Source organism: Lontra canadensis, unplaced genomic scaffold (genome assembly GCF_010015895.1).
Source record: "Lontra canadensis isolate GAN:19392208 unplaced genomic scaffold, GSC_riverotter_1.0 scaffold145, whole genome shotgun sequence".
NCBI lineage: Eukaryota > Metazoa > Chordata > Mammalia > Carnivora > Mustelidae > Lontra > Lontra canadensis.
In genome coordinates this window covers 570,814-594,130 of record NW_022631139.1, presented here as the reverse complement: position 1 = coordinate 594,130, position 23,317 = coordinate 570,814, and the positions used below count along the sequence as shown (strand labels likewise).

At 37.8% G+C, this 23,317-nt stretch overlaps 1 protein-coding gene and 1 pseudogene across 3 annotated transcripts in view; one reads left to right on the top strand and one right to left on the bottom strand.

Moving 5' to 3' along the window:
• Positions 1 to 23,317, bottom strand: part of CNTNAP5 (contactin associated protein family member 5) — an 809,884-nt gene that overhangs the window by 647,593 nt on the left and 138,974 nt on the right. The gene's annotated exons all lie outside the window — the stretch shown is intronic.
• Positions 6,884 to 7,276, top strand: LOC116858974 (annotated as a pseudogene).

The window sequence follows — 23,317 nt, the reverse complement described above, 5'->3', positions numbered from 1 at the left end:
AGTGGTGAAATTCAAGCCCTTCACTTTACAAATGAGGACTTCAGGGTTTAGAGAGATGACAAGGCTGTTAAGGATTATTCAGTTCACTGATGGACCAACCTATACAAAAGCTCAGGTTTCCTTACTCATAAATGGTGACTGCTAGCTCAAAGTTACCTGCTACATCTGCATAAGTCCAGCAATCATTATTATATTATGTTTTATAACATTCGTTTAACGAATAACTTTCTTTGTTCAAAAGGAAGGCCAGAGTTGCATCTTCAGAAGAATTTGAATGTCTTCTCTATTTTTTCTTGTCTTCTTAGTTCAACAACTTTAACATCAAGAAGAAAAGAAAACATAAAGGAAGGATGAAAAAAATAAGAACAGATAAATAAAAGTGATATGTTTCCTTATGAATATTTGTGTGGATCCTCAAGTTAAGCATTTTGTTTGATATTTTCAGTCTGAAGAAGTGGGGATTATTTGTTCCTTAGTATATATGTACGGTTACATACTAAAGGTCTTCTATCACGTTAATTAAAAGGTAAAGGCAAACAAGAGAATTCTGAGTAAATATGATATTTACACAGCTTTTTAGAAATTATCATTGACTCTTTAAGATGATTCCACTTTAAGTAACACTTTTTGTTACCAACATATATTTTTATTCATTATTATTAAAATACCAATAGAGTAACAGATGGCCCTGAAGTCAAATTGTGAGTATCATCTTGATTACCACAGTAAATTGTCTGTATATGGGGATTTGGAGCTTAAAAGATTCACTTGTATTTATAGGTGAGATAAAATTCCTCTTAACATTTCACACTTAATGGCCTACTTTGTTTAAAAGACATAAAGCACGCATTTTGTGTAGTGCCTACAATGGTGCTTAGAAGTGACAACTCATGCTTTTAGCTCATTTATTTTTCCCCTTGTTACCTATAATTTCACTTAGTAAACAACAAAAATAAATACTCTAATATTACTCTTAAATCTGACCCCGTCCCCATTTTCCACCATGAAATCCTAAAAGATAAATTGCTTTATAATGAACAGAACAAGAAACATGGCTCTCTAAAATAAAAGAAATTTAGATAGATGAAAAGAAGTTTAAACCTTCTCTCTCCTGACATCCATCTCCAACTTAATACAGTCTCTGCCTTTTGACTACCTGCTGAATAAACATGGTTGTGCTCTTTGTTGTAGGAAGACAAAATTAAAGTCAAAGACACAGACCCTGAGCTCAAGAAACCAAGCATCTACTTTGCGTTGAATGATAATCCACATGTATTTTTAAGAACCTCCTTATGTTTATGAACAATTCCATGTAAAAAAAAAAAAAACTTTAACTTGGGATCCAGGAATCCTGGGCACTCTTCTACCTTCGATATTTCTGGTTTTACCTTTCTATATTTCAGATTCCTCAAATGTAAATTGCAGGGGTTATCACTCATTTGTTCAATCAACAAACATGAACGGAGCACATTCTAGACATCTGAGGGTCTGTCAGGCCTCAAAGTTAATAAAGGCAATTAAAGCAAATTCCTCAAACATGGTGGAGATGGGCACTTCACTTGCTATGTTGTGCTGGTGATTGGTGATGGATGGGGTGCAGCAGGCTGCAAGAGTTTCTGGAAGAAAGGCTAGTCCTGTCCAGGAATTGACAAGAGAGCTCTGGGGTATTTTCCCAGCTTTAAAAGCAATTCTATTCACAATGTTGTGTTAGATTTGATATGGAGGTACTGTCTTTCAATTATAAGTGGTTTGCTAAGACAGTGAACAACAAGTATTGGAGAAGATGTGGAGAAAGAGGAACCCTCTTACTCTGTTGGTGGGAATGCAAGTTGGTGCAGCCACTTAGGAAAACTGTGAAGATTCTTAAGAAATTAAAAATAGAGCTACCCTATGACCCTGCAACTGTACTACCTCATATTTACCCCAAAGATACAGATGTAGTGAAAATAAGGGCCATCTGTACCCCGATGTTCTTAGGAGCAATGGCCACAGTCGTCAAACTATGGAAAGAACCAAGATGTCCTTCAATAGAAGAATGGATAGAGAAGATATTATCCATATATACTAGGGAATATTATGCCTCCATTAGAAAGGATGAATACCCAACTTTTGTATCAACATGGACGGGACTGGAGGAGATTATGCTAAGTGAAATAAGTCAAGCAGAAAGAGTCAATTATCATTTGGTTTCACTTACTTGTGGAGCATCAGGAATAACATGGAGGACATGAGGGGAAGGAAAGGAAAAGTGAATTGGAGGAAATCGGAGGGGGAGACTAACCATGAGAGACTGTGGACTCTGAGAAACAAACTGAGGGTTTTCGAGGGGAGGGTTATGGGGGACTATGTGAGTCTGGTGGTGGCTATTAAGGAGGGTACATATTGCATGGAGCACTGGGTGTGGTGCATAAACAATGAGTCTTGGAACACTGAAAAAATTAAATTAAATTTTAAAAAAAGTGGCTTGCTAGGACTACATCATAAATAAATAAGTATAACTGCAAAGCAGCAGGAGCTGTCTGTCTTGCACAGCTGTCTGTCTAGGTTGTCAACAAGAGGAAAACCATCATTTGTACTGTGTGGTTGAGGCAGCTACAAGGATTGTAATCCATTTCACACTCTAGTTAATGTCTATGCTGGGCTTTGAACCAAGGTTGGTATGATTCTTTTCATATCGCCTATTTGAAAATTGGCTTCCAATCCCTAAAAATGACAGCAGGAATGCCTCCTAGATGGACATGGGTGAGTCTTCCATTTGACTGTCTTGTGTGAGTTTGGCCCGTCTTGGATTTTCAAGAATGTCCCCTCATGACTGTTACATAATTAGCCTAAACTCAAAATATGCCCTAAAAATATGTTTTTCTAAGTAGCTTTCTTCAAATACTCCATTTTACTCCCAGACCGTCACTAATGGATTTTTTTTTTTTTTTTGATTCTCGGGTTAGGAATATTGACTATCTTATTTTTCTATTCTAACCTTAAATATAATTTATCAATGACTTAATATAACTGAAGAATTTTTTTTAAAGATTTTATTTATTTATTTGACAGAGAGAGTCACAGCAAGAGAGGGTACACAAGCAGGGGGAGTGGGAGAGGGAGAAGCAGGCTTCCCGCTGAGTAGGGAGCTCGATGCAGGGCTCATCTCAGGACCCTGGGATCATGACCTAACCTGAAGGCAGATGCTTAACCAGCTGAGCCACCCAAGTGCCCCTAACTGAAGAAATGTTTCCTAATTCCTTCATGTGTGAGTCACAGGATATATATACTAATTGTGGGGTGATTAAAGCATGCAAATCTCCTGGTAGAGCAAGGATATTATTCTACTCCAGTACTACATATATGTTCAATAAATATGTGTTGAATAAACAGTTGAAAGAAAGGTCTCTCAGATTTGTACTCAATTTTTTTTTCCTTTTTGTTTGTCCACTACTTAATCCCATATCAGGCTTTTTGAACACCATGTGACAATTTTGGTAACTGCCTTGTCAGTTTACCACTTGTGTCTATCCTCATTCAATCAACAGTTTTAAACCCCTATTTTCAACAATATGTTTCTCTCACCAAGACCTAATAGTATGTGAGCCTTAAATTTGGCTTCCAGAGGTGGCATCACAAAAATGAAGGAACAAAGAGAGAGCTGTGTGCATATATGAGGTCTCAGCTGACCATAAGGTCAGAGCATCATTGATGGGGTCACAGGCTGGTCAAAGACTCAGAAACTGAGGTCCAATCAGCAGAGTCAGGAGTAAGGAGCCTGTTGTTGAGATCAGCTTTGATCAGAGACCAAGAACCATAACCCCCAAAAGCATCACTTGTGGTGTCTAAATACAAATATGCTAAAGTTTTTAAACCCTTAAGATTATGAATGCTCATTCATAGAGGAGCTGGATTAGTTAGAAGACAGGAAGTCTTTGATGGGTAGAAAAGGCAAGAATCACAAATAAAAAGGACTGCAAATTTCTGGAATACAAGAAACTGAGATTTGTGACAAGATTATCTTTAAAAGCAAATAATAAAGAAAAGCCAATCTTTGAAATAATGAAATTTTACCTATTTTAAATTCTAAATCTAACTTTGCTTCTATGTACCCCTGTTCCTTTCTTCCTATCTGCAACTATCAACACTCCCCATAGAACACAATTATCAGCATTACACACAACTCACAACATGCACACACACACACATCATTGCAAAGTACAGTGTCAGTCAGGTTTGGAGTTTATTGAGTTTTTAAGCAAAGCTAAAAAAATGAATGAATGGGATATATAGAATGAAAAAGATTATGAAAATGGGAAAAATAAGATCACAGGTTTAAAGAATTAAAAGTAGAGATTATGTCTTACTTTTAAAAGTGAATTGTTTAAAGGATTATGCATGGAGTATTAAGATGAAAGAATGGAAACAACTGGAGAATTATAAAGATAGTGTTTCTGCCAATTCAGTGCTAATCAGAGCTGAGAATTTCTGTTTTGGAGCTGTGTCTTTTACAGTAGATACCTATTCTTTCTTTGAATATAATGAAGCTAAACTTCCAATAGCTACTCAAGTTCTTGCATCAACTAGTTCTAAATTACAATGAAAATTCTGGTTCTCTGGAAACCCTGATTTTAAAGGGCAGATCGATCAATCCTTAGATATTTGTAAAAACCTCTTTGTTTTTAATGGGCATAGGCACAGAGTTTCTAAAGGAAACACTAACATCTCTGTGTCATCAATCTGTTCATTGGAACTGAGGGAAAAGGCCTGATTAAAAAGATAGGCTTGGGTTGGAAACTGGCCAGTTGGCTGACAGCACAACCCAATGAGGTCAACACCAACCATTTATGAGTGGATGGGATAAACATGTACTGATAATGTGAACAAATATTGATCGTTATTGGTCTTTAGATGAAAAAATAATGACAGCCCAGAGACAGAAGCAGTAGTCTTTCAAGATCATAATTTGGCTCTGTGTGTGTGTGTATGTGTGTGTGTTTTCTTTCTGGACCAGTTGGAGACTGTAGTATATTTGGAAAGAGCCCAGACATTGGACTCCAGCCCAGTCTGAATTCAGATCCTGACTCTGCAGCTTACTAATTATATGTCCTTTGGGATGTTACTTAATCTCAGTCTTCTCTGTGTATAATGGGGATAATAAGTGTACATAGGCTTGTTATGAGAACAAAAAAAGACAATTCATGTAAAATATTTAACCCAGTGGTTGGCACATGTCTGGATATGTGTTCATTCCTTCACTTGCTGTCACTCTTTCTACTTTAAATTCAAGCTCACCCTTTCCACTTGCAGTCATTACATTTGAAAAAGGACATTTTTGTACACTTTATTATATATTTCAGACTTTTCCCATCCAGATGGTTTTAACACTATTTCTTTATCAGCATTTCAGGGCTCTTAATATAATTCTGTACCAAGAGCTATTCTGTTTATGCATTACTTATGTTCTAAGACCAAACCCAGTACTCTTCCTAAGTTTTATCATCTTTTTTTCTTCTTTTTTTTTTAAAAAATGCATTCAATAGCAGTTCTTAAGCACAATGTGCCAAGGATCATGCTGTCTGGTCCATTATACTGGTGAGTTTTTTTTTTTTTTTCTTTTTAAGATTTTACTTATTTATTTGAAATTGAGAGACAGAGACATAGAAAGCATGAGCAAGGAGAGGGGCAGAGGAAGAAGCAGGCTCCCCACTGAGCAGGGCTCAATCCCTGGTCCCCAGGATCAGGACTTGAACTGATAGCAGGTGGCAGACACTTAACCAACTGAGCCACCCAGGTGCCTATATACCGGTGAGTCTTAAGAGGAATATGAAGCACAGCTCTTAGATGACATTACAAGGAATGAAGCTGTAGAACATGTTTGGATTTCTTTCTAGTCCTTATATTTGATGTATTTTTTAAAAAGATTTTATTTATTTATTTAACACAGAGAGAGAGGTCACAAGTAGGCAGAGCAGCAGGCAGAGATAGAGGGGGAAGCAGCCTCCCCACTGAGCAGGGAGCCTGATGCGGGGCTTGATCCTAGGACCCTGAGATCATGACCTGAGCTGAAGGCAGAGGCTTAACCTACTGAGCCATCCAGGGGCTCCTGATGTATTTTTTAAAATTAGACATTAAAAAATGGTCCTGCTATGTTTGTGCTTTTAGATCAGAAGCTTAAAAAGCTGAGAAACACTGCTCTGGGCAAGAAAGTCTCCCCAGTCTGTATTCTGGAAAATTTGTTCTGGTTTCAGCATAGAAAATGGAGCATGTTTATGTGTGCATGTCCATAGTAAGCATGGGTACAGAGTAGTGAGGGTAAAAGACAGGGAGAACCAATCAAGGCCTATGGAAATAGTAAAGAAGAGATAATGAAGGCCTGAACTAAAACAATGGCAACTGGAATGGAGAAAAGGTAAGAAAATTGAGGTATATATCACTTAAGAATCATTGTTGCTTGGTGCATTGAAAGGGAAGTAAAAATAAAAGATAGTTTAAAGGTTTTGTCTCAATGACTATCTATTTTGTCATTTTAGAGACCTGGAAGCTTACAGATCAGTTTCTAAAATTAACAAATTTAAATCAAGCAAAACAGAGATGAATGACCACACATTAGAATGATTTCCAAAGTATAGTTAATACTCCTCCATCTTCCTTTTAGATAAATACAATAAACAGTGTCATGAGAATAATAAACACACACATACAAACACATATATCACATGGCAAGTCATATCATGTTATAAAACAGCACACCCTTAATTGTCCAAAGGGAGAAATGAGCAGTAAGTACTATATTCAGTAAAAAAGAAACATCACATTGACCTGAAGTACGGAGTTCCCCATGCTTTCAGAACACAATTCTAGAGTCTCTTCCTCTCTGGGCTCAGACCTGGTTTGCAGCCACATGGCTAAATGCACCAAAAAGATCGGAATCCTGGGTAAATATGGGATCAGTTATAGTGCCTTCCTCAGGAAAACAGTGAAAAAGATTGAAATGAGCCAGCACGCCAAGTACACTTGCTCCTTCTGCAGCAAAACCAAGATGAAAAAACTAGCTGTGGGGATCTGGCATTGAGCCTCCTGCATGAAAACTATCGTTGGTGGTGTCTGGACCTACAACACCACTTCTGCTGTCACAGTAAAGTCAGCCATCAGATGACTGAAGGAGTTGAAAGACCAGGAGAAGCCCCACCATTTGAAACATTGCTGGCCTATAACAAATGGGTTAATTTATGTAACAAAAATAACAACAACAACAACAACAAAAGAATATAATTCTAGTTCCTTGCCTCTCTAGATCCATTCATAATCACACTGTTTGTCATTTTATTTCATAGCACTCCTTATTTCTCAGTCTGTGCTCACAGCTGGACAATTTCTTGACAGCTTTCTGGACCATTCTGTGCCATACTTCTATGCCCCTCCATCTGTGACTCTGTCCTGAAAGCCCTCCATATCACATTCCGCTTGCCCACCCATCAACTCCTATTTCCTGCACAGGACACAAATGTTCCTAGAGCATGCCTTGATCTCCTCATGCAGAGAGAAGTGCTTCTTCTTTGGGGGGTTAGTAAATCAGTAGGAAGACCTACCACAACAATGAGCTTTTATTTTGATGATATTGTTGCACCTGAGGCATCAAGCTCTTTAAGAGCTGGGACCATGTCTTACTTCCTATCCTCCTTGCCTTTCAGTGATGATCACAGATCAGTTGTTCAATAATTATTTGTTAAGTAGAATCTTAGATAAATGAAGGAAAGTCTTTAATCCAGATTAAAAATCTGAGTAGAAACTGGGCAGCTTTGTAAAATGGGAAATATCTGGGCAACAGTCAAAACTTTGGGGGGTATAGCTCAGTGGAAGAGCGTTTGACTACAACCATAAAGACTCCGCCCAAGTCACACCGGGGAGTTAAATCAAAACTGAATGCCTGAAGAGAATTTTGATGAGATCATCAATACTACTTCTGTATGTGTGTGATTTCTAAATACCTTCTTTAATTGATCTTTGGGGGAAAAAATGTCTCAGGTGAGTAGACGACCATAATGGTGGTCATCTAACAGGTAAGAAGCACAGTTATCAGTGACACACAAGTGTTACCTGGAAAGACAAAGACATCTTCTCTCCAAAGTACTTGCTCTAGCCTCAAACATCTCCCCCATCCCAGTTCTGCTGGCAAAGAAAGCAAGGTTTGGAGACCAATAAATATAGAGGGGATCCTGACTGTGTAAATCTAATAAGTGTGCAAGTATTGAGTCGAATAAAAACATTAATGCTGTGGGTTGCATCACTCTACCCATGCATTTGGTTGTCCTACTTACTTACTGGTACATTTAGACAAATCCATTCATTTCTCTTGTGCTGCAGTTTCCCTCCCTGGAAACTGGTGATGCAGATGCCTATTCTCCACAGAGAGAATGTGACAAATTAGAATTATTATGAATAAGTAACAGAGAAAATAATGCTTGGCAGATAAAAGTGTTCAATTAATGGTAACTATAACATCATAATTATCCAGTAAGCCCCTGTTTGGATTTTTGAGTAAGGAAATGATGTTTAGAGAGTACATAAACTTGAATCCTAAAATTTGGAAATGAAAACACTTTCAGTTCTCAATGATCATCTTTAACTTATCACTAGACCTCTCTTAATATTGCTCTTAGAATTTGAGGATAGGAACTAGGCAAGGGTGGTGAATAAACTGGCATTAGTGGTTCCCACTTACCAGCTGGTTCCCTTTTATTGATTACTGATGGCTCTACCTTAATGTGCTTATCGTCTTCTCAAAAATTTTAATCACTGCAAGAGAGGGAACCAGGCAGAGTTCAGAGCGAAGTCTCAAATCTGGTCCTTTTGTCTTTGCCGCCCTCTGTACCCTATCACCCATACAAAATATATCCAATCTACAGCAGTAGAGAGAAGATCTTCATTTATTATATGCAGACAGATATTAATTATTCTGAGCCCCTCATATTACCATATTTCAATTTTAGAAATGCTATCTTTTATATAAATCAATAAAAATCCTGGATATGATTTACTGGATCAAAGTATGGTGTGCCATTTGTTAAAACATTCTCTAGAGAATGTTTGCTCATCAGAAGACAGAGAAAGGGGTAGGTTCCAACAGACAATCCATTCTACCAATTGTTTTTGTGGTCCAGAGAGCTTACCCATCTGATACCAAATATGATCTGATCCTGCAGAACTCTATGAAGTGACCTACCAGGCACTCAAATATAATGATTTTTTGAGACATTTCAGGCCTCTAGATAATGATTTTTTGGGGACAGGCTAAAAATAAAAGCTTGTTCCAGGCAAAATGCTTCAGCATGTTCTACTTTTCCTTGTAAAATGCTCTTATTGCTCATCCTGAATTACAACTGTGACTCTTAAGCAAATGTTGGCTGTAGCTATGAAGACATAAAATGCTATAAATGTTATATGGACATGTCCAGGTATTAGGTGCTGTAATTTAAAAGCATCAATAAAGGTTGAGTTGTATTCAGTGTTTGCAAATCTGTCACGGTCAGATGAGTTCAAGTTTTCCCATACCCAACCCCTCAAATTATGCATGAACAGATTTAAAATAGCGGGAAAATACATTGTGTTGTGTTCACTAAATATCTCCCATGGGGGGGGAATCTTTAGCAATCAAATAACAAGAGAAAAGACACACTGGAAAGCAGTTATAACCCTGGGAAAATTTAATTTCATTGCTCAAGACAGAAAGTGGCATATTTCAAAACCATGAGCAAAGAGTAATGGAGATGAAGGGAATGGTAAGTGTCTGTGAACCAAGACATTTAACTTTAATGTCATTGCAAAACATGAGAAGTCACCATTTCAAGACTCAATAACCTCAAACTGAAATGCGTTCATTGCTATTCTTCCTTCCTTTTTTCCCCCAACATTGTACTCTGCAAGCTGAATGGGTCTGACAAGAAGTTGGTTTGAAAGTGAAGGGTTCTTTTCCTGAACAAGGTTAAGTTTAGCTTTGATGACAGCACAGCCTGGAAATCTCCTGCCAAGCATTTCCTGCGGGCAAGAAGGCAGAGGATTTTCACTTTCTCTGTCAGCTTTAGCTCTATCTCAAGTGGTTATGAGTCAAGCTTTGGAAGAGAAAAGACAGGATGAAAAAAAAAGAAAAACAAAATAAAATCTTTAATGCACAGCATTGGTCTGAGAGTTCCAGACAGAATTTTTCAAGTGCATTTTGATGAACTGGGTCACAGACTCTAGTTCCTTGGAGTCAGTATAATGTGCAAGGACGGCATTCTGGTTTGTTTAAATGGAATTTTAATTGGGGAGTAAATTTAGGAAAATGTGGATGCATGCCATTTGATACTAAATCAAAATTTGCCACACAGACTTGGACTGAATTTATAGGAACACTGACAAGTTGAAAAAATTTAGTCATTTGTTCATGTTTAATATGTACTGATGTTAAGACTAGATAGTATTTTGTTTTATTTTGCTTTGTTTTTGTCCCTGCTGTGCCTGTGCCTTCAAAAGAGTTGGACCCTGGTGGAATTCTACTTTGGTCATCTAGCTGTAGTAGTTAACCCCATTCCAGCATCCTCATGGTTTCTGTGGACTATTATGGTCAAGGTTTTCTGCTTTTGATTTCCTGGGATACCACTCCCTGGAATAGATCCTGATTCAAGATTAAGTTCCCAGATCTCGGATGCCACACGTGGGTTGAGAAAGCCCTAGGATACTTGTGGCCTCTGTCTTGTAGCTTGATCTCATTTTACTATTTCATGTAACCAACTCGATTGGCTGATTAGGACCTCCAGAATCTGTCTGACACAGAGAGAGAGCTTGGAAAAGCTGTCTCACTCTATGGTGGAAGAAAAAAAGAATGATAGATGAAGAGAAGGGAAGATTATCAGCATGGAAAAGTTATATGGATAAAGTTTCCCTTCTTATTACAAAGTATCTTACAAAACAGGCCATCTGTATACTGTTCCAGTTGCTATAACTACCAGCATTACAACAGAACACACCACTTGTGGAATTCAGACAACAGCACACTGTGACAGGGGATTTACATAAATTACCTCATTGCTTCCTCCTAATACTAATTATGAATTAGGTATTACTTTCCTGGTTTAATAAGGAAGCAATTTCAGAGTATTTAAGTAACTTGCCCAAGGTCACAGAGCTTGGATGGGCCCTAAATCTGTCCAATGACTGCTAACAATAACTACCTTATTACCATCCTGCAGAATTAACCCAGGATCCTTCAGTTCATTCTGTTCATTTTTTCCCCAATATCTTGACCAATCTTGGAATCTTAGACTCTTTAGAAAAAATACAAGAGAGCTTCATATATACTCTGCCAAGTGCTATTACAATACATATGAGAGTATGTCCATACCAAAAATTAACTAAATCAGTAGGCATAGGTTGAGGTGCACTACTAAAACTTCCTCAGGAGGACCTCATCCAAGTCCCTTTCAGAGAGTCTATTACCTGGAATTTAGAGTTATCCTGGGCACACCCAGGACGATGTCTCCAGGGTCTACAGAGCCAACCACACACAGAGGAGGTAAAAGGAGAGTGATGACTGATTCAGAGTGAGGGGCACTCTACTGCCTCTGCTTTGGCACAGTAAATGATTGGTTTCACCCTCTTGAAATTTAGAATTTTTGTTTTCTGTGACATCTCAGATATAAGTCCTCCTGCTATCCTGAACTTTCTGCCCTTCACAGAAGCTTACCTAGGCTTTGGAGGATCTTCCTATACAACTTGGCTGTGGACCCTCAGACTGTCTGTCTTCTGGCTTAACCAGAAGGATGACATGCAAACTCTGCTCCTGAATTGGCCCTTCTATTTCTTCTTGAGTCCAGCCCCACCTGGCTAGCAAGTTCCCACTCACAGACCTGCATGACAGTTTTTGTTCTTTAGCTTTACACTACGGAAGAGATGCTAACATGAAACTAGCATGTAAAAATCAAGCCCTTCTTCTGAAACCTCTCAGGATGGCCATTGAATCACTTTCGCGAGGCTTCAGTGACACTCCCACAATCCATCTCCAGTCTCGCTGTAATGGAATTTGAATTATCACTGTAACTGTCCTACTGAGAATAGTAAGCTCAGAGAAGCTTTAGTCAAAGTTATAGGGACATTAATTAAATGATCGAATGCACTCGTCTCCCTTGATTTGAGTTTTCAATGACCATATTAATATTTTTCATATTAGCTAGCTCCAGAAATTTAGAGCATACACGTAATTATATTAATATTTGAATTAGAATCAGACTGTTTTATGTTACAACATAGATCTTTAAAACATGCTTCAAGAAGTTTTTTTTCATAAATGGATCAGACCTCAATTATGCAAACACTGTTTTGGGGGCAAAGGGAAAGGAAAAGGGAAAACAATATCCATAATGAGATTAATGGGCAGAGTCTACAGTGCTTTGCCTGCTTTGATACCTCAGATGAAACAATACTGTGGAGTATGAAATGTGTCCTGAAATAGTGCTTCTGTAAACCTATATATTCGACTTTTGAGGACAAATCCACGTATGCAAAATCCTAACATTCTGGATCATTTTCAAATATCATCTCTGAATGTATGGATTGAACTCTTGTTCCCTGCTTTGGAACGAGGCTATGGATGGCTCCTGTCACTTACTGCTACATATCATAGTTACTGTCACCCCAATTAGATGTTGAGCCTCAGAAAGAGACCTACGCATGCCTCTGTACTCTAGCTTAATGGTGAGTCCCACAGGGAACTGGTATCATATAAAAGGAACAGGATCTCAGATGGATGCCCTTGAATAATTTATTTAACCTTTACGAACTTTGTTTTCTTTGACATAAAATGAGATAATTACCCTTTTTTTAGTGTGATTGTTTTGAGGAAAATTAAATGTGGTAACTTATAAAGGACTTCATTTATTGTAAGGATTTAGTAATTGCTCATTCTTGTTCTTTTTCCAAAGGCAATTAGGGTCAAATATCTCCTGATTACTTGATTGATTAATATCATTTTCATAATTATAAATTGGAACACTTTAATCATGTTTGTAGTTTTCTTGGTTAGGTTTATAAGTAGTATACATACTTAAGAGAGGGCTTTGGAAGGCTCTTCCTGAAGAATTATATCTGTCATCCTAATTTAGTTATCTTTAAAGACTCTGATGTCATATAGAAGGATGAAATACATGTCTTCATTCCTGTAGGCTGCCAACCTGTGGAAGACATATGCCTACACTCTTCCCTCTATGACTAATGAAAAATCTAATATGGCCCCCTCTAGAGGGAGAATGGGCTGAAAGATGTTTCAAGAAATATGTGGACCTACATATTCATTGGAAGAGGAGGAAACTGAAAATTTGACCAAGATAAATTTTTTCACATAGAATTGGGCAGATATCTCTGGGTTTTTGTCAAAATTTATCAAAATTTTATCCAAAATTTTATCCCTCTCCTTTTCTTTCTTCAATTCTCATAGACTTAAGATAAAGCTATTTCTTGATTTGCTTGGCACTGCAACTAACATTAAATAGTTTTATGCTCATACACTGGCTTTTAAAAGAAGATAAAAAGTAGTAATACAAATGACTTTTTTGACTCATTTCGAAATGACTGCTATAAAGAGCCAAGCATTCCAAAATGTAAGTGCATCTATATTTAATTCAAACCTCTGCTGATCACCCCCCTACAGCAAATCACTCACCAGCCTCCAGCTCTATATCCAACCACAGCCCCTCCCACAGGAAGAAAAAGAAAAAGAAAGAAGGAAGGGAAGGAGGGAGGGAAGGAGAGAAGAAGGGAGGTATGGATGGAGGGAGGTATGGAAAAAATAAAAGAAACACTAATTTTCCAGACATACATTTTCTTAGAACCTTCTCAATTCCAGGATCATTTGGAATTTCATTAAACTGAATGAAACATAACTCTATAAAACTGGAAGTCAGTGTTAAATCATTCTGCAACTTTTTTTTTTTTTCAGTCAAACCTGATTTTTAGCTCTCTCCCAACCCATACATCTAAATCTACCCTTTCTTTTAAAGATGTGTTTTGGTTTTGACCGTGTGAATAATCTATATTTTAGTCATTCACTTTCCCATTGACTTTAGGTTGTATGTATGTATGTATGTATTTTTGCTAATTCAAATAACATACAATAAACATCACTGTGTACATGTGTGGATGTATCTAGAGGTAAAGTTCTGACCTGTAATATAGGTACATTTCCATTTTTAGAAGAAATTGTCATATTATTCTTCAAAGTGGTTATAGTAATTTGTACCCACCCACAACAATATAAGATAGCTTTAATTTATTCCTCATATCTCTCAACCTTTGATATCGTAGATATTTTTGTCTTGGGTAATATGTCAGGTAAGCAATATTTGCCAGATCATGGGGGGTTCTCTTTTTAATATTCTATTAACCATTTACATTTCCTCTTGAATGAAGTGACTGTTTATACTCCTTGCCGAGTTGTTGCTGCCCGCTGCTTTGTTGTTATTTAATTGTGTTGCTTGTTTTCTTATTGATCTTAGGAGTCTACCATATATTCCAGATACTAATGTGCACATTATATTGTTAAGGCCTCTTTCCCCAGTCCTTACTTGCTTTAAAATAAATTTTTCATTAGCCTAAAATTCCCCTTATATTTCAGGCTAATTCTGGTTCTAACCTGAGTTTCTTACCATAAACATGATAGTAATGCTACCTGATTTTCCTGCTGTCTATCATCTTCCTTCCCAATCAGCTCCTCCCATTTTCAGACCTCACCCTGGTCTTACATGATGCAGAAATCCTCCTTTTGAATGGCCTCGTCCCTGCGAGGCTGTTCTTCTCCACTGTCCTCACACACCGCCACTCCCAGGATGAAACAGGACTGGGCTCTAGTCTATCTGCACAACCACATGCTTAATCTACCGAAGGCTTCCAATGTCTTTTTCATCCATGTATCTCTAGTGCTTAACAAGGGTTGGGCACATTGCAGGTACTCCATTAAGCTGCCCGATTAAGTGTACACCTGGGCAATGGGAACATAAACATTAGGGGAAGTGAAAAGTGAATGGAGAGCATTCACAGGAATTTGGGATATCTTGGGGCTTGGAAGACTGGGTTCTGACTCTGAGGAGTCCAAGAAGGCAGTGTGGTGAGGATGGAAAGTCCAGACAGGACAGAGCTTTAGTACATTTAGACAGATCCTGGACAGAGGAGGAGGGCTCTATTGAAGGCTTGAGGTCCTGAGAAGTGGAGTGATTTCAGTCATTTGGTAGAAAATAGATTAAATCCATTACTTAAATCAATTACAAATAGATTAAATCAAAATAAAAAATCAATTACTACGGAGGGAAAATATAAACATTAAGGTGAATGGGCAGAAAGATGGCCTTCAAGGAAAACTTACTTCCCTGGTGACTGTGAACAAGACAGTGAAGCAGAAAACAGAAGAGATAGGGCTTAGTCAGTTCCAACCTTGGAATTTCACGCTACTGCTCTGAAGTCTGTGGAAGGAAGCTCACTCCTTGGAATGAGGAAAGGAGCCACAAGGCATCTCCAGGTGTTCCTTGCTTGGCTACTCAAGACTTAAGGGCCAGTATGGGTAGGGGAGCCTGGGCATTGCTCCAGTTTCCAGATAAGAAAATACTCTCAGCACTAGGAGAAAGCAGAGTGGTCCAGGCAGCGGTAGAAATCAGGGGAGGGCAGTGCTATAAGGCTCAGAGTCCCATACTGGTACTAATAATCATTCAAGTGAATCACAGAAAATGAATAGTAGCTAGACTGAATCTTATTTTCTAAGCCATGCTTGTCTACTCTTAGCACTCATGAAGGAAAAGTCTAGGAAAGGAATAAAATGAAGCATAGCAGGTCACCATCTACATCTATGAACAAAATAGATGCTGAGAAAAGTGTTGATACTGTGTGCACTGAATCCAGAGAGCTTTTGGCCTCAGAGAAAGTTAAGCCTGAAGAGGATACTGCTCCAGAGGATGGATGGAGGGGGTTCCTTAAGAGAGCATGCCCAAGGTGTGGGGAATTCAGGTTTCAGTCAGCAGTTAGGTGTTAAATCTTCCAAACAGATTGGAAGCAGCCAGAGTGTGGACAATTTCTGGACAAGAGGATCGGGACCCAGGTAGAGGGGTAAGAAATTCAGGATCAGACAGAAGTGTCTTCAGCCCCTGAATAAAGCTAGGAATTAAAAATAGGGTGTGACTGAAGGTGCAGAAGGGATTTTCAAGTTATTAGGAGGATATTCTGAACATTATGCCAGTAAATTTGAAAACCAGTTAAAGGAACATATCTTGGGAAAATGTTACATAATCAGTGGTCTCTCAAGAAGAAACGTGTGTGTGTGTGTGTGTGTGTGTGTGTGTGTGGTGTGTACCAGTTTAACAGGATTTTTACGAAATCATTAAAAAAAATCATATGTCTGTCCAGAGCATAAATGAGGAAGTAATCCTACAATCAATTACTACTGAAACTTAATAAATACAGTGAACAGAAGTTCTAGGTTATTCTCATCACCACTGAGGCAAGAATTCAGGACAGAACTAGAAATGTATTTTTTTGTTTTTGTTTTTGTGTGTGTGTATGTGTGTTATGTTAGTCACCAAACATACATCATTAGTTTTAATGTAGTATCAGATCCAGCATGTATTAAAGATCACCAGCATGGCCACATCAGGTAAATCCTAAGGAGAGCCCAGTACTTGATGCAGTAGAGTGAATCCTGTAGAGGGTTCAGCAATAGTAAACAGGACAAGAATGCTCATGCTTAGGCTTCTGGGTGGCTCAGTCGGTTAAGCGCCTGCATTCAGCTCAGGTCATGATCTTGAGTCTTGAGATCAAGCCCCTTTTTGGGCTCCCTGCTCAGCAGGAGGGCTGCTTCTCTCTCTCCCTCTGCCCCTCCCTCATGTTTGTGCACTCTCTATCTCCCTCAAATAAATAAATAAACTCTTAAAAAACAAAAAAAGATGGTTCATGTTAGAAAATTGTTTAATATGATTTATTAAATTAAGGTATAAAAGAAAAGAAATAATGTGATTGATTTATAGATAGGAAATACCAAAATTCATTACCCAGAAAAATATCACAACATCTATTTCTGACAAAAACTTATAGCAAACTAGAATAGAAGGGTATGGATGTTGAACCTAAGGCAAACGTGATCCACCATGATCAACTCCTAAAAGCATTTCCCTAGAATCATAAAAAAGACCAACATGCCTATCGTGAACAATTCTTACTCTACACAGAACCTAGCCAGCATAGTGTGGCCAGAAAGAGAAAAAGAGTTTTTGGTCATTAGAAAAGAGGGGGTACAGCCCTCATCATCTGCCTTTGAGATGAATGTATACTTAAAAAACCATAAACAGTCCATGTAGAAATTGTTAAAACTGTCAACAATCTGCCTAGAAATTATTAGCATTAATAAGAGCATTCAAGTTGCTAGACATAAAATCAATGTATAAAAATCAATTGTGTTTATACACACCAGCTGCAAATAATTGAAAATATGATTTTAAAAACAAAGTTTATGATAGTCTCGAGCAGCTTGGAATAAATCTAATAAAACAGTGAGAAAATTATAAAACATGTTTGGAAGACATTTTAAAAGACCCAGGTAAATAGAGAGAAATTAGAAGACTTGTCATTGTAAAACTGGCAATTGTACTACTCCCTAAAGAGATCTATAAATTTATTGGAACATCAATCCTAAATGCCATGTCTGAATTTCTTTTCCTCCTGTCTTGCTTCCTTCCTCCCTTCCTTTTATGACTCTGACAAGCTGATACTAACATTTATTTAAAAGAGCCCAAGAGTTGAGATATTCCCAAACAAGAAAAATAAAATAAGGAGTAAAAATATTTTGGTATATATGAAGAATTATCTAAAAATCTGTAGTAATTAAGGTGGTATGAGTATTGGCATGAGATAGAATAATACCAATCCAAAAACAAATAAATAAATCAAGAATCAATTAATCAAACTGACACAGTCCCTGAAATATATGGAGACTTGATTTATGATAGAATTGGTCATATGAGTCAGTAGGGAAGGAACACACTTCACAATTCATGGTGCTGAAAAAACATTCATCTGGAAATATATGAAATTGGGCAAACCTCTTCTCACTCCATATATAAAGAACACATTCCAGGTAGACTAAAGGTTTAAATGTAAAAGACAAAACTAAAAAAAATACATATTTTAGAAAGCATTATAAAAGAATATTTTTATGACTTTGAGGTAGAAAACTATTTCTTAACAAAATACAGAAAATTCAAATTATCAGAGAAATGAAGGATTAAATCCCCCATAAAAAATGAGTAACTTCTGTTCATTAAAAAATATTCCATAAAAACAGAGTAAAAATACAAGCCCTAGACTGAGAGGTAATTTTGACAATAATCTAACTGACTAAATAATTGAATTCAGAATATATAAACAATGCCTACAAATAAATTTTAAAAAGGTATATGATCCAGTGAAAAATATATGAAAAGCATCTTAAAAAAAAAAAAAAAAGACTCAAATGGCTCATAGATTTAACGAAAAAAATCTCATTAGTATTTAGGGAAATGGAAATGAAATATCATTTCACATTCTCCAAAACAAAATTTTTGACAAAGTTTTGACGAGGATAGATATCAATTGGAAGGGCTACAAATTGCTTGTGAGTCGGTATAAACATTTTGGACAATGACTTGATATTGTTAATATAGTTAAAGACAATCACAATCTATGAGCACAAAATCCCCTTGCTTGATTCATTCTCTCAACAAATGTCTTCCCAAGTGCACAAGCGCATGTGCCACATTATTCATCATGGCCCAGCAGAAAACCCAGAGCAACACAAATACCAACAGTGGAAGGAATAAAGAGACCGTTGTATGTTGTTAGAAAGGAAAATCATTCCACATGGACACCAAACCAGAGCTACCTGCAAAACACATCTGTGGAAGTATAAAGAAGTAATGTTGAGTAAAGAGTCAAGTCGTACAAGATGACATGGCGATTTAATCCACTCATATGAAGTTTCCAATCACATCTTTGTTATCTGATTTGAAGTTCGAAATCAAAAAGCTTAAAAGAGAACTGTAGGTGGTAAAATCTTCTTAAAGGAAAACAAGGGAACAATAAACGCAAAACTTTTTGGGACATGAAATACTTACTTGCATGGGTGGAGGCAAGACAAAAAGACAGGAGAGAGGAGGCCCACAGGCTAATTCTCACAGGATGACTATGTCATTTTCCTTGAACTGAGATGGTGAGTATATAGATATGTATGCACTGTTTATTATTCTTATCTTTCACATAATAAATGTTTTTTTAATGAACTCTCAATTTAATAAAAAAAAAACAAATTTTAGAGGTGACATAAATATTTAACGTAAGAATGGAGTATATACATTATTGAGAACTGATTTGGAAACCATAAGATTCTGCATTAATTGCTTTTATCCAGACCACCTATCATTTCACCTGGAAGCTTGGTGGTGGGGGTGTGCCCACCAGCTGTGTCAGTGCCAAGAAACACTGGGAATCAGGCTGGGGCTGAATCTTTGAGAAAAGCCAACACTGTCTCCAAGTCTTGCCAGCTTTAGTCCTTGGAAAGGACTAAAGCAGATGACAGTCTGCAGCTTGTTATTAGGTTTTTGAGAGAGAGGTGTCATGGATGACTGTGGATGACCTTTGGCCAACATGGTGCGATCCTTTGCATTTTACTAATTTTCTAATTAATCAATTACTTTATTAACATGGACTTTTCTTTGAGGTAATCTCTTCAAAAATATTTTGTGAGTGGGACACCTGGGTGGTTCAGTTGGTTAAGCGTCTGCTTTCGGTTCAGGTTATGATCCCAGGGTCCTGGAATCGAGTCCCACATCAGGCTCTCTGTGCAGTGGGAAGCTTCCTTCTCCCTCTCACTCTTCCTCTGTTCTCTCCCTCTCTCTCTCTCTCTCTCAAATAGATAAATACAATTAAAAAAATAAAAATATTTTTAAGTATTTAACAATGAGAACTTGCATGCTTTCAAGACAATACGTTGGTAGTTCCTCCATAAAATATACTATGCTTTTATGCTTTAGTGGTAACAATTATCTCCCTGTTATGAATATATAATCCTTGCATGGAAACCTGGAGAAAGACAGAAATGAGGAATTGCTACTCATACAAATCATTAATGCATCTTCCATGATAACAGTACTACCCTGTGTGCCCATCTTAGTTTTTAAATTGAGATTCTCACACTCAAAACAATCTCTCAAGGTATCTTTACCTTAACATGAGGAAACAGGGACTGATCAAGATTAAGGAATTTAGCTAGAAAGTGGAAGAGCCAGGATATGAATCCCAAATTGACTCCTATCCCTTGCTTTTAACCATTGTTGCATGCTTCTCCCTTACTACATCTCCCATAAGGACGGGGTTTTCTTGTAAGACAGAGCTCCATTTCTTCTTTATCACAGGTAATATCTTGAGCAATTTAAGCCATTGTACATGCAGCTTGACAATTTTCTTCTCCCCTTGGGCATTTTTCAAATTATTATTTCCTGATCAGGAGGAAAAAAAAGAAAGGAAGCTTCTATTTTTACCTAGTGCCATTTATTTTTTGAAAGAAGGGCACTAAAAATGACTTTGCACAAAGTACAGTGATTCCCTGCCGCAGTTAGGTACAACATCAAACTGGAGGCCCACATGTCCTGTTAACCCACAGCGGGCACTCAGCTATGCCTACACAGTACTTCAGCTCTGGAAGTTGTGAGCAAATTAAAGCCCCTTTTTCAAAACGGCAGCTTGTTTGTCCTTGTTTAGAAAAAAAGAAACTGTATGTTAAGTACAAAATCTTGACTTAATGATATTCCTTCTTTCTAGCTTCATTTTCTTTTCTTTTTTTAAGATTTTATTTATTTATTGGAGAGTGAGAGAGGGAGCACAAGTGGGGGGAGTGGGAGAGGAGAAGCAGGCCTGCTGACCATGGAGCTTGTGGCAGGATTCGATCCCAGAAGCCTGAGATCATGACCTGAGCCAAAGGCAGACGGTTAATGACTGAGCCATCCAGGCACCACTCTAGGTTCCTTTTCATCACCGCCCCACCTCTTATTCTTTTCTATATCATCCTTATTCCCTCTGAATTCCCCAGAAGCCTCATTCATATGTGATTAATGTGGATCTTTTATTATATTGAGACTTGCCAATTTTTTTTTAATCATGTGTTTATATTTAACACAATCTTTATAAACAGAATTAGCCATATAAGAATGGATAAACTATAGTCCAGGCCAAATCCAATCCACTGTCTGTTTCTGTAAACGCTCCTTCATAGATCACATCCATATCCATTCCTTTGGGTCCTGTCAACAGGACTGTTTTCATGCTACAGTGTCAGTGTTGAGCAATGGCAAGGGAGACCCTCTGGCTCAAAAAGCCTAATAAATACATTTACTTCCAGTCCCTTTATGGAACAAGTGTGCTTACCTCTGCTCTGGGGTGTTCACTGACCATATTCTACCCATCCACTTTCCAGCATTGGGTGCTGAGACTCCCCCCCTGCTCCCTAACATCCTAAAAACCACTAAAAGTAAACACTTGTCAGGATCATGCCTCCATGGACCTGAGTGAGACTTTCTCCAGGACACACGCTCAGGACAAGAATGTGGGATCACAGTGGAGTGAACATCCCCCACAACTGGCCCCCCACAGCACAGTTACACCAGCCCACACTGCCATAGCTACCTTGTCCACCTAAACCTTGACCTTACTCAGGTGTCTGCTTCTTTCCAGGTTTATCAACATTAAGTAACGTCTTGTTGTTGGCTACATTTACATTACAGAGCTTGAAAAAGATTGAGCTCCTCTTCAAATGCTTTTTATGCTTTTTGAGTTATTTCTTCTAAAAGTGGCTGTGATCTATATTTGGCCTATTTCTGTTAGAATGGTTGTTCTTTCAGGCATTATTTTTGGTATGCAGGAACCCTTCTATAATTTGACAACAATCCCTTACTGAATTGGGACACTTCAAATAACTTCTGCCACCTGTCATTCATCTATTAATTTTTCTTTTTGTGTCTAATGTTGAAAGGAAACCCTTTCTTGGAGGATTAACAAATTAATGGCACTATCATTATAATGTGATAATCTTATATGTCATATATATGTCATTACATTATGTATACTGTTATATATAATGTTGTATATGTTGCATAGCATATATTTATATATTATATATTATTATCATACTATTGTTATAAATTTATAACAAGTATTCCAAGTTTTTTTGATGGGTATGCTTTTACTTGCAAATGATATAGATTTTTTTCCCTATGGTTTAATAATTGATGTAAACTACTTTCAAATATTTGAAATTACTATAGGAACCACATGGAGGCCCAATGGATGCATCTTTGTCTAATGACCACATGTTCAAGGCTAGAGGATCCAGACCCTGTTGGGTTATATAAAGACATGATGCACCCGTATATGAGAGACCTGGTTTATATCTGTAATAGGTGCAATCCGGGTTTCGTTAATATACATGACAGCTGTTTGCTCCTGCTTCTGCTCCTCCGTAGCTGACTGAGTCATCGAGGGGCAGTGTGAAGAGCGTGCTGATATGTTAAGTGTTGGAAAGCCTCAGTGGCCCCCAGGAGAACAAAATGGGGGAGCGGCTGGGCAACAATTTGAAATGAAGAGATGCTCCAACAGCTGTGTCCTGGAACCCATGAAGGGATCCCGATGCACAGGCCCAGAAAGAGTGAGAGGTGGCTCCAAGTGCAGCAAACAGGCACAGTGCAATAAGCAGAGAGACGCCTGGCTAAGCTTGATTAGGCCACTTATGACCCAGAGCTGGAGGAAAGCGATGAGGCTAGTGGCACATAGGGTCCTGCCACATCTCACTTCCCTTTATTGCCGAAGCTTGCTCGCGGCAGAGGTTTGTACCTCCTGTTTCCACCTCCCCTCTCCTACTTTGCCTTCCTCCCCAAGGTATGTATCAACCATCTGCTGAAGAGTCAAATCCCAGGTCTGAAATTCAGAAGATGTGAGTAACATGGATTGGCTTAAAAATATGTGTCTCAATTGCATGAACAGGTTATAAAATATGGAAAACAAATCATGAGAGTAAAATGTGGGTCCACCATGGCCAGTGAGGTACTGCTTTTCAAATGAAAATGTTCACGGTTTGGTGTCTTTTTAAATCTTAAGCAAAGTGTTTTGCTTTTCAAAACTTCACGTTGCCAAACCAGAGCTTTGGAGACTTTTCTTTCTTTCTTTTTTTTTTTTTTTTTTTTTTTTTTGGTAGCATAAAATTCCATTCACATTTATCTGTAAAACAGCCTTTACTCAGACTTTC